General features: G+C 47.2%; 2 non-coding genes across 2 annotated transcripts; one reads left to right on the plus strand and one right to left on the minus strand.

Annotated features, from left to right (window-relative positions):
* Positions 1–995: 995 nt before the first annotated feature.
* trnae-uuc (transfer RNA glutamic acid (anticodon UUC)) lies at positions 996–1067 on the plus strand. Its single transcript has one exon. It is a non-coding gene; the product is annotated as a tRNA-Glu (tRNA).
* Positions 1068–6707: 5640 nt separating this feature from the next.
* Positions 6708–6779, minus strand: trnaw-cca (transfer RNA tryptophan (anticodon CCA)). Its single transcript has one exon. It is a non-coding gene; the product is annotated as a tRNA-Trp (tRNA).
* Between the last annotated feature and the right edge of the window lie 3031 nt (positions 6780–9810).

Consider the following 9810-nt stretch of genomic DNA (forward strand, 5'->3'; position numbering starts at 1 on the left):
ATATATTTCCTTGTATGGTATTTTGTAAATAACATTCATTTGCTGGTTGTTTGTATCGGGTATTTCAGGTTCATTAGCCGCTGTTTAAGTGAGTTGGTCGGCTTGTGGGCTACCATGATGCTGAGGGGTTTGAGTTGTCTGGATATTATTTCCCAGATGTCTTTAATGTAATGTGGCTCGGGTTTCTGCAGACACTGTGTCTGCTTGTGTCATTTTGTGGATGTGAAATCGGCACATTGGGTTTATTGGGTACGCAAAAGTGAGGACTGCAGAGGCTGGAAACCAGAGTTTAGATCAGAGTGATGCTGGAAAAGCACAGCAGGTCAGACAGCTTCCGAGGAGCAGGAAAATCGACGTTTCGGGCAAAAGCCTTTCATCAGGAATAGAGGCAGGACTCTTCCAGGCGTGGTGAGATAAATTGGAGGGTGCTGGGCCTAAGGTAGCAAAGAGTACAATCGGTGAATGGGGGTGGTGACAGAGGTGACAGGTCAGAGAGGAGGGTGAAGCGGAAAGCTGGGAAGGGAGATTGGCAGGTCGGACTGGTCCTGAGGACAGCGCTCAGCTGGAAGGTTGTAACTGAGGTAAGGTGGGGGGAGGGGAAATGAGGAAACTGGTGAAGTCCACATTGATGTCCTGGGGTTGAATGTATCCAAGGCAGAAGTTGGGGCGTTCTTCCTCCAGGCATCGGGTGGGGAGGGAGCGGCGATGGAGGAGGCCCAGGTCCTGCAAGTGCCTGGCAGAGTGGGAAGGGGTGTTGAAATGTTGGGCCACAGGACAATGGGGTTGATTTTTGCGGGTGTCCTGGAGATGTTCCCTCACGCGCTGTGACTTAATTCTGCGAGGAGGCTCCAGTCTCCCCAATGTAGAGGAGACCGCATCGGGAGCACTGGATACACGAAAGGACTTTGGTGGAAGCCTTCGAACTTCTGTGACCCGGGTTCGATTTCCGGGCAGGGAAGCAATTTTCAGTAGAGTTGTCAGACTTCAGGCATGTCTCCCTGGTGGTCTAGTGGTTAGGATTCGGCGCTTTCACCGCTGCGGCCTGGGTTCGATTCCCGGTCGGGGAAGCAATTTTCAGTGTGTTTTTGGCGACCCATTCTCCTTGAATGCGCTGTACTGTTACTTATTGGTCTTCGTAGTCACTGGGTGTTGCAGCGTGTAGTGGTTCGTTGAAGTAGTGCCCTCGTTCCGATTTGTTTGTATGTGTAGGGATGATTACTTCTGTAGCTAAGTAATTGGTTCGCGTGTGGTGTTTTCCTGTAGAGGCTGTTTTGAATTTATCATTGATTGTTCGCTCTCCTGTGACATCTAGAAATGGCACTTTGTTGTTGTTCTCCTCTTTTGTGAACTTTATGCCAGTAAGGACATTGTTGATGGTGTTGTAGGTTTCCTCTAATTTGTTTCATTTTTTGATGACAGACGTGTTTCATGGGCATTTCGTTGATTTGTTTGTAGGGCTTGTTACTGAATATGAAGTGGGTGGTAAGGCACAGTTCCACGAGTTGACAGTGTTATCTTTGCTGCTCAAGTTGGTTCTGTGTTTTTGTCTTTAGTTCTTCGAGTAGTGTCTTCAGTTTTCTTTGGTCACGTTGATGTTAATGGATGTGAACAGGGCTGTTATGTCAAAGGACAATATTATTCCATCCTCTTCTATCTTCGTGTCTTTGGTGTTCGGGAATTCTTGGATGGAGTAAATGGAGTGGCATGAATCTTCGACTTGATGTTTTAGTCCTCAGTGGCGGCCTTTGTCTAGTCTGTATATTGGTGCTCCAAGTAGTGAGACTATGGCCTGAGGGGGGCTCCCGGTTTGAAAAAGAGGAGAACAACAATAAACTGCCATTCTTAGATGTCACAGTAGAGAGAACAGTCAATGGAGAACTTCAAGCTAGCATCTACAGAAAAACAACACACACAAACCAAATACTTAACTACAAAAGCAATCATCCCAACACCCACAAACGAAGCTGCATCAGGACATTATTTCAACGAGCCACGACACAAAAAGCACAGAGAAACTACGAAGAGCACAAGAGGAATACGTATATAGTGTATTTATGGAGAACGCGTCCCCAATAAACCCATTCCGCCGATTTCTCATTGAAGCTTCCAAGCTGACACTCAAAAATTCGGTTCTGAAGCACCAATGGGTCCACAGAGGGGAAGCGGCCCTTCTACTGCCCTGAGTGTGGGAAGGCCTTCAGTGATTCCTCTGCCCTGCTGACACACCAATTGGTCCACACGAGGGAAGGCTGTTCTCCGGCCCCAAGTGCGAGATGGCCTTCAGCAGGTCTTCCCACCTGCTGAGACAACAGTGGGTCCACACTGAGAGGCCGTTCTTTTGCCCCGAGTGCAGGAGGGGCATTGCTCTTTCCTCCGACCTACTGGCCCATTGATGGGTCCACACGGTGGAGAGGTCGTTCAGTTGTCCTGTGTGCAGGAAGGCCTACAGCAATTCCTCTGCCCTGCTGAGGCACCAGTCCATCCACACCGGGGAGAATCCGTTCTCCTGCCCCGAATGTGGGAAAGTCTTTACCTGCTCCTCCACACTGCTGAATCACCAGCTGCACCACACGGGGGTGTTGGGGGGTGGGGGACAGTGGCGAAGGGGGGGAGGCCATTCTGCTGCGCTAAGTGCGGGAAGGCCTTCAGCAATTCCTCCGCCCTACTGAATCACCAATGTGCCCACACCGGGGAGATGCCCTCCAGCTGGCCCGAGTGTGGGAAGAGGTTCATGTTTTCCTACAACTTGCGGAAGCACCAGCGGGGGCACCAGCGCTCCCAGCAATCAGATCCTACCATTGATGCTGCCTTCGGTCACCTCCCAGGACTGAACCTCCTGCCAGTTCTGACAGTGGGTGCAGTGGGAGAGTTGGTGGGCTGTTTTTGTTTTCTGCTGGACTGCAATTGCCTCCCCTACACCCCACAATCACAACCCCATGGTGGCTCAGAGTTAGCACTGCTGCCTCATGGCACCAGGAACCCAGGAATAATTCCACCCTTGGGGCTCTTTGTGCAATTTATGGAGGGTAGAAAATAGATCTGAGTGGGTTAGTCTTCGGAAGATCAGTGCAGATGTGTTCGGCTGAAGGACCTGTTTCCACATTGTGGGAGTTCTCTGATTCTATGAGCTTTGCCTTCAGTGGACACTGCTGCTCATTGAGCCCGGGACTGCACATTGCCAATGAAATGATCCAGAGAAACCTAAGACCGCAAGACCATCGGAGCAGAAGTTAGTCCATTCTACTCTGCCATTCGTTAGTAACAAAAGTATTGGATGAGATCAGATACAGTGCAGATACAGGCCATTCGTGCCAACAAGTCCACACCGACCTCCCGAAGAGTAACCCATCCAGACCCATTTCCCTCTGACTAATGTACCTACCGCTATGGGCAATTAAGCACGGCCAATCCACATGACCTGAACATCTTTGGATGATGGAAGAAAACAGGACCACTCAGACAAAACTCACGCAGACATTGGGAGAAAGTGCAAATTCCTCACAGACAGCCACCCAAGGCTGGAATCAAACCTGGGTCCCTGGCGCTGTGAGGCTGCCGTGGTAAACACTGAGCCACTACATATTGCAACCCGAAGTAGGCAAGTAGGAGGTTGGGAGAATACAGCAAGCCAGGCAGCACCAGGATGTGGAGTAGTCAGCGTTTTGGGTATTAACCCTTCTTCAGGACTGAAACGTTGACTTCTCCATGAGAAACGATTTACGGGAATGTTGCTGGGGGATTGGAGGGTTTGAGCTACAGGGAGAGGCTGAATAGCGTGGGGCTGTTTTCACTGGAGCATCGGAGGCAGAGAAGGGACCTAATAGCGGTTATAAAATCATGAGGGGCATGGACAGTGTAATAGACAATGTCTTTTCATTGGGGTGGGGGAGTCCAGAACTAGAGGGCATAAGTTTAGGGTCAGAGGCGAAATATATTAAAGGGACAACTTCTTCATGCAGAGGGTGGTACATATATGAAATGAGCTGCCAGAGTATATAGGTCAGGTGCTGTCAAATAGGAGTAGATTAATATCGGATATCAGGTCAGCATGGACAAGTTGGACCGAAGGGTCTGTTTCCATGCTGTACGTGTCTCTGACTACTGGTCCTGATGTAACTTGAAAATAGAGTCCATAAACTTTGAATAGTTCAATCTTGTTGAGCTCACCTCCTGAAAAGTTTCAGATGAATCCCTCTGAGAGATACTGTTTAAACATGCTGAGTTGGAAAAAGTATCCCATCAAGTTCAACACAAACCCAGTGTTGAAGAAGTCAGAAGTCAGAACACCAAGGGGACCAAAACTGATCACAATGTTCCAGGTGCAGCATCATCAACGTCCTGTATATCTACAACATAACTTGCCAACATCTGTACTCAATTCCCTAACTGATGAATGCCAGTGTGCTGAAACCTTTCTTCGCTGCCTTGTGTACTGATGTAATCAGAGATATAGGACCTACTTTAAACTGATCCACAATCCAGCTGCTGGGAGCACAGAAGCAGAGTAGTGCTGCATGAGTGTGCTGGGTAGATAACCCAGAGGTCGATGGGTACAAATCATGTGATGCTATTGCCCAATGTCTCTGTAAGCTGCTTTCATATGCAAAGGTTCTCTGCTCTGTATGTTTCCTTTGCATCTGCTTCCCAAAGCTTCTTCAGTGGAGGCGTGGCCGCTGGAGCCCAGGAGTTCAACAACCCCCCGGAGCTGGGGGTGCGTAAGGCTGGAAGCTGGATTTGCTCAAGGCTTGTATTTTTAACTCATTTAAATGGTACCTACTGTATGGGACTAAGGTTTACATTAAAAACGGAGGATCATATCAGAGTGTTTATATTTAGCAGTGGTAGTTGGTAAAATGCTCTCAGAGGAGCACTTTCTATGATGCTGCATTTCTTGCCTTCTGCCCTTTCCCCATTTCTTCTCTCCCATCTTGATTTTATATTTTTTTGGTCAAATTTAATTTCATATTAATCAGACTTGCGATTCACTGTGTGCTATTAATTTGCTTGTTCGAATATTCTAAGTCAAAATTAATGCTGTCATTTAATTTCTGATGTCAGAGTTTGACACTGAATGTGCTGGTGTGAATACCAGTAAGTTGTGAAAATAAATCAAGAACTTGTGGTTTTTAACAAAAAAGAGCAGTTCACTGATATTCATGACATCATCTCATTTGGGTGTGATGATTCAAATCTGACCAACAAACCGTTTCATGCAGTCATCCAATTGAATTTTAAAAATCTTTAATTTAATTAAAGAAAATAACTCTGGCAGGCTAAGATTTATGCAATCTATTTATAAGATTATGTCCATTGCTCGCAATATGGTCTCAACCACATTGGGAAATCTGGATGCCAACTAGCGGAACATTTCAGGGAACAACTCTGGGACTCTAAATCTAAACGACACACCACCCTGTGGCGGAACACTTTAACTCCCCCTCCCATTCCACCAAGGACATGCAAGTCCTGGGCCTCCTCCACTGCCAAATTCTTGCTACCCAACACTTGTAGGAAAACACCTCAGCTTCGGCTTTAGGACCCTCCAACCACATGGTATCAATGCAGTTTTCATCAGTTTCCTTATTTCCTCTCCCCCACCTTGTCCCAGATCCAACCTTCCAATTCGACACCAACCTCTTGACCTGTCATACCTGTCCACCTTGCTTCTCACCTATTTACTCCACCCTCATCTCTGACCTATCACCATCAATCCCTACCTCCATCGACCAATTGCACTCCCAGCTGCCTTCCCTCCAGCCCCACTTCCTTCCCATTTGTCTCTCAGCCCCCTTGGGCCACCTTTTATTCCTGATGAAAAGCTTATGCTCTAAACCAAGACTGTGATGAAGCAACATCCTCAACAAATAGGAAATAGCTCCCAAGTCAGATTTCATCCCCTTTTCTGTTTCCCAGTTCTTTCAGAAATAAGGAATGTCTTTTTCTTCCACTAGAAAGTGGTCTTCCACTTTGCGCTGTCTGAAGTGTTATGCCATACCACTACTTCAGACACCTTTTAAGAATCCTTTCAACCTGTTTTTCTAACAATTGTGGAGGTGACCAAAAGTAAACATTTCACTCCTCCTCAATGTCCCATTTCTCCTCCTATGAGCCATTTTGTCATGTTGTCTATGTTACAAGCAGCCGAGTGCACTTGGTTCCTGAATTGAAATTTGGCCATTGAAGTGAACAGGATTAATATTTATCGATGGCTAGCTGTGTTTGCACTAACTGTAATTATCCACCAATACGATGTCTTTTGTTCCACCAAAACTGGAAACAATGATCTGTGTTTATATTGCAGTCGGATGCAGAAAATCATCCCAGCGATCTTCACGTTATTATAGTTTACTGAGGCCATAACAGCATTGCGTGGCAGTTTGATGTGACGAAAACCTGGATGGCAATCTCTAGATTATGTTGTAAAAATATCGGTATCATGTTTTTCACACCCCGCGGTCACCTACTGAACCAACCGGCTGTGTTTAAATGCAGCGATGAACAGTCTGCGTTTGACTTCTCACATTGCGGGGAGCTGAGCATTTACCCAAACAATGGGCACACCACCTCCCTGACACAGTGTTCACAAATCAAACTGACAGCAAAGATTCACGTGTGATCGAAAGTTTCCGCAAAGAAGATTTGACACGACCGAGAAACGGAAAGAACATACTCCTTTCTTGATTTGAAATGTAAGAAGTTGATTGCAGTGAGCCTGACGTGATTTGAACACGCAACCTTCTGATCTGGAGTCAGACACGCTACCGTTGCGCCACAAGCTCACGGTGACTGATAACCGCTATTCATGCTTAAGGGAAGTGATTGCACTACAATGATTTTATGTTCAAATCTGTTCTGTTTCTCCCCTTCTCTTCCAAGTGTTGGGCTTGTATTTCAATTTGCAGAAGTTGAGATGCTCTGGATGCTGTGATCCTGGGCAAACACAGGCTGGAGGACCTTCGGCTCAGAAAGATGCAGCTGGAAGCCGGGCTGCAGACACGTTGGGGGGAAAAGGGGAAAGTTAACTGGACACTCTATTCTGGGAGATGGTCATTTCTCTACAGACAAAGCCTTCTGACTGGGTCAGTGGACAGGGTCAGGAGGTGTCAGCACAGGTCAGACAGATAAAGGGGATCTGAGAGAGGTCTGCACGAGCGAGGAGCTAACTGGCTACGTGGTGGGAGTAAGAACAATGTTGGGGAGGGGGCAGTGGTGGTCAGGGAGAGAATAGTGGCAGGGATTGTCACCATTCTCTGCAGTTGGTAGCAGAAGACCAGATTGCATCAGTGTCTGCCTGGCGCCGGGATTTGGGAACCGGTGTGCTCAGGGCTGGAGAAATGGAAAAGGGAAGTTGCAGCAGGCGTGGTCTAACAATGTCAGGAGGAGAGAACCTCTGCTGAAGGCTCATGACAAATCAGAGCTTCAAATGTCTAGGTGGCATGGTGGCTCTATGGTTAGCACCACTGCCTCACAGTACCACGGACTTGGGTTCAATTTCACTCTTATGAGGCTCTCTGTGTGAACTTTGGCATGTTCTCACCTTTGTGTCTGCGTGGGTGAACTCTGGGTGCTCCAGTTTCCGCCGAGAGTCTAACCATCTGAAGTTAAGGGTGGATTGGCCATGCTGAAGGGTCCTGGGATCTGCAACCTAGGGTGGGGAAAGTGGGTGGTTGGTAGGTCAGTCTGAATTTTATGGGCCGAATGGCCCATAGGGATTATATGAATCTACCGTCTTAGCCATGTGTCTATTGAGAAACAATTGCCCCCAAGTTTGCTGTTGATGGAGTGGGTTCCAGTTCATGGAACACTGACACTATTCCTGGATAAGGTGGGATTTGTGCTGTCACTTTCCCAACCCACTGTCCCCATGCATTCTCTCTCTCCTCACAGTCTGTACTCACCAGATCTCTCTGCCCAGCCATTCTCTCTCTCCCCCTCATTTTCGGCCCCCCATTCTCTGTCCCCAAGTCTTTCTCCTCCCCTCCACTCTCTGTCCCCTGTCCATTTTCTCTCTCTCTCTCCCCCTACCCTTTGCTCCCCTATCCATTCTCTCTGCCTCTCTTCTCCTCCAGCCTCTGCGCCCCTGTCCATTCCGCTCCCCGCTCCCGCCCGCCAGCCCACCATCCTTTCTCGTACCTCGAGCCCTCTTTGATTGCTGTATCAAGCCCTTCTCGGGAAAGAGAGAGAATGGATGGTGATGAATCAACCTGGAAGACAGGGGTGCACAAGAAATGGCTGATTTTAAAATTGAGAACAGCTGAAATGATATATTCAGAAACATTGTTAATGTCTAAAAGCATAAAGCTGCAGACATGTTGCTGAAACTTGCATTGAATTAGGCGGGTAGAGTCATACAGCACAGAAACAGACTCTGCAGTCCAGCTCACCCATGCTGACTGGATATCCTAGATTAATCTCGTGACCCATTTGCCAGGAATAGACCCATATCTCTCTCAACCCTTCCAATACATATATCCAACCAGATGCCTTTTAAATGTTCTCATGGTACCAGCTTCCATCACTTCCTCTGGTAGCCCATTCCACACACGCACCACCCTCTGTATGAAAAAAATACAAATCTATGCCTTCCTCACTCCCTAGTTTTATCTGTACTGATACCTTCCGGGATCTCTGGACTTGGACAGCAAGGTTCCTTTGTTCCTCAGCACTCTGTAGGGACCTACTATTTATTGATTACTTTCCTCCATTATTACATTTCCCAGAATGCCTGGAGTTTAAATTCCATCTTTCTGCCCCATTTACCAACTGATTGGTATCAAACTGTGGCCAGAGACCATCCTCCTCACTCACAAAACCACCACCTTTCCAGAGTTTACTCCGAAACAGAGGGGGGCAGCACTGTCTCCAGCTAAGCAGAGGGAATTGTGTGTGCGTGTTGTGGGGGCTTGGAAACTTTGCAAGCTCCCTTTCCTTCATTTTTTAATCCCACCAAATCCATGTGGTTTGAGTTTTTATAACAGAAAACAGCACAGGGTTTAATTTTAACTTCCCACTGGCTGAAACTTTGTCCTGCCCGCTAACATCTGAGAGTAAAACACTTTACTTCCCCTCCCCTCCCTCCATGTGTAACACAGAGTGTGGGATTGGCACTTGTTGTTATTTTGTGATCTATTCCAAATGAAGTTTTATCTCTGTGCAGGCGCAAGTGAACAGTCTGTTTTTGTGCTTTCTGCGAGATCAGACTAGCAGCTTTTAAATCCTTATGTTAAGCAGCAGAAGCAAACAGTAGATCAGCAATTATATTTTGAGAGTGATAATTCTAGCCCTGGTAATCCCGTTGGGTCAACAGAGAGAGAGAGGGAGAGGATTTCACATCTAAAGTGTATCCAGAAGAGTTGTTACACTTGTTCAGTCAGTTGAGTTGGTTCTTCCCTCAGATGTGACTGGATGTTGCTTTTCATGGATCATAATTAAACTACAACGGAACACATTAAATTCAAGGAATTCAATTGAAAGAGCAATTTGAGTGAATAAATGGAAAACTGCTTAAAGATTGGCTCCTGGTCTTTTACTTCACCAATTAGAAGTTGTTGGTTTGACAGCTCTCCTAATTATAGAATCCCTACAGTGTGGAAGCAGGACATTTGGCCCATTGAGTCAACACTGACCCTCCAAACAGCATCCCATCCAGACTCACAAAAATGTGCACCGCATGTGTGCAGAGAAGGGGATGATGGGAGTGAGTGGGATCCTTTCACCACCACCATCTCCTTCCAAGACCCAAACATCCCCACAGCACCACCTGTCCATTCCTCCACCACCACAGTGCCTCTGCCCATAACCCCGCCACCC

The sequence above is a fragment of the Chiloscyllium punctatum genome, chromosome 36 (genome assembly GCF_047496795.1).
Source record: "Chiloscyllium punctatum isolate Juve2018m chromosome 36, sChiPun1.3, whole genome shotgun sequence".
NCBI classification, from domain to species: Eukaryota; Metazoa; Chordata; class Chondrichthyes; order Orectolobiformes; family Hemiscylliidae; genus Chiloscyllium; species Chiloscyllium punctatum.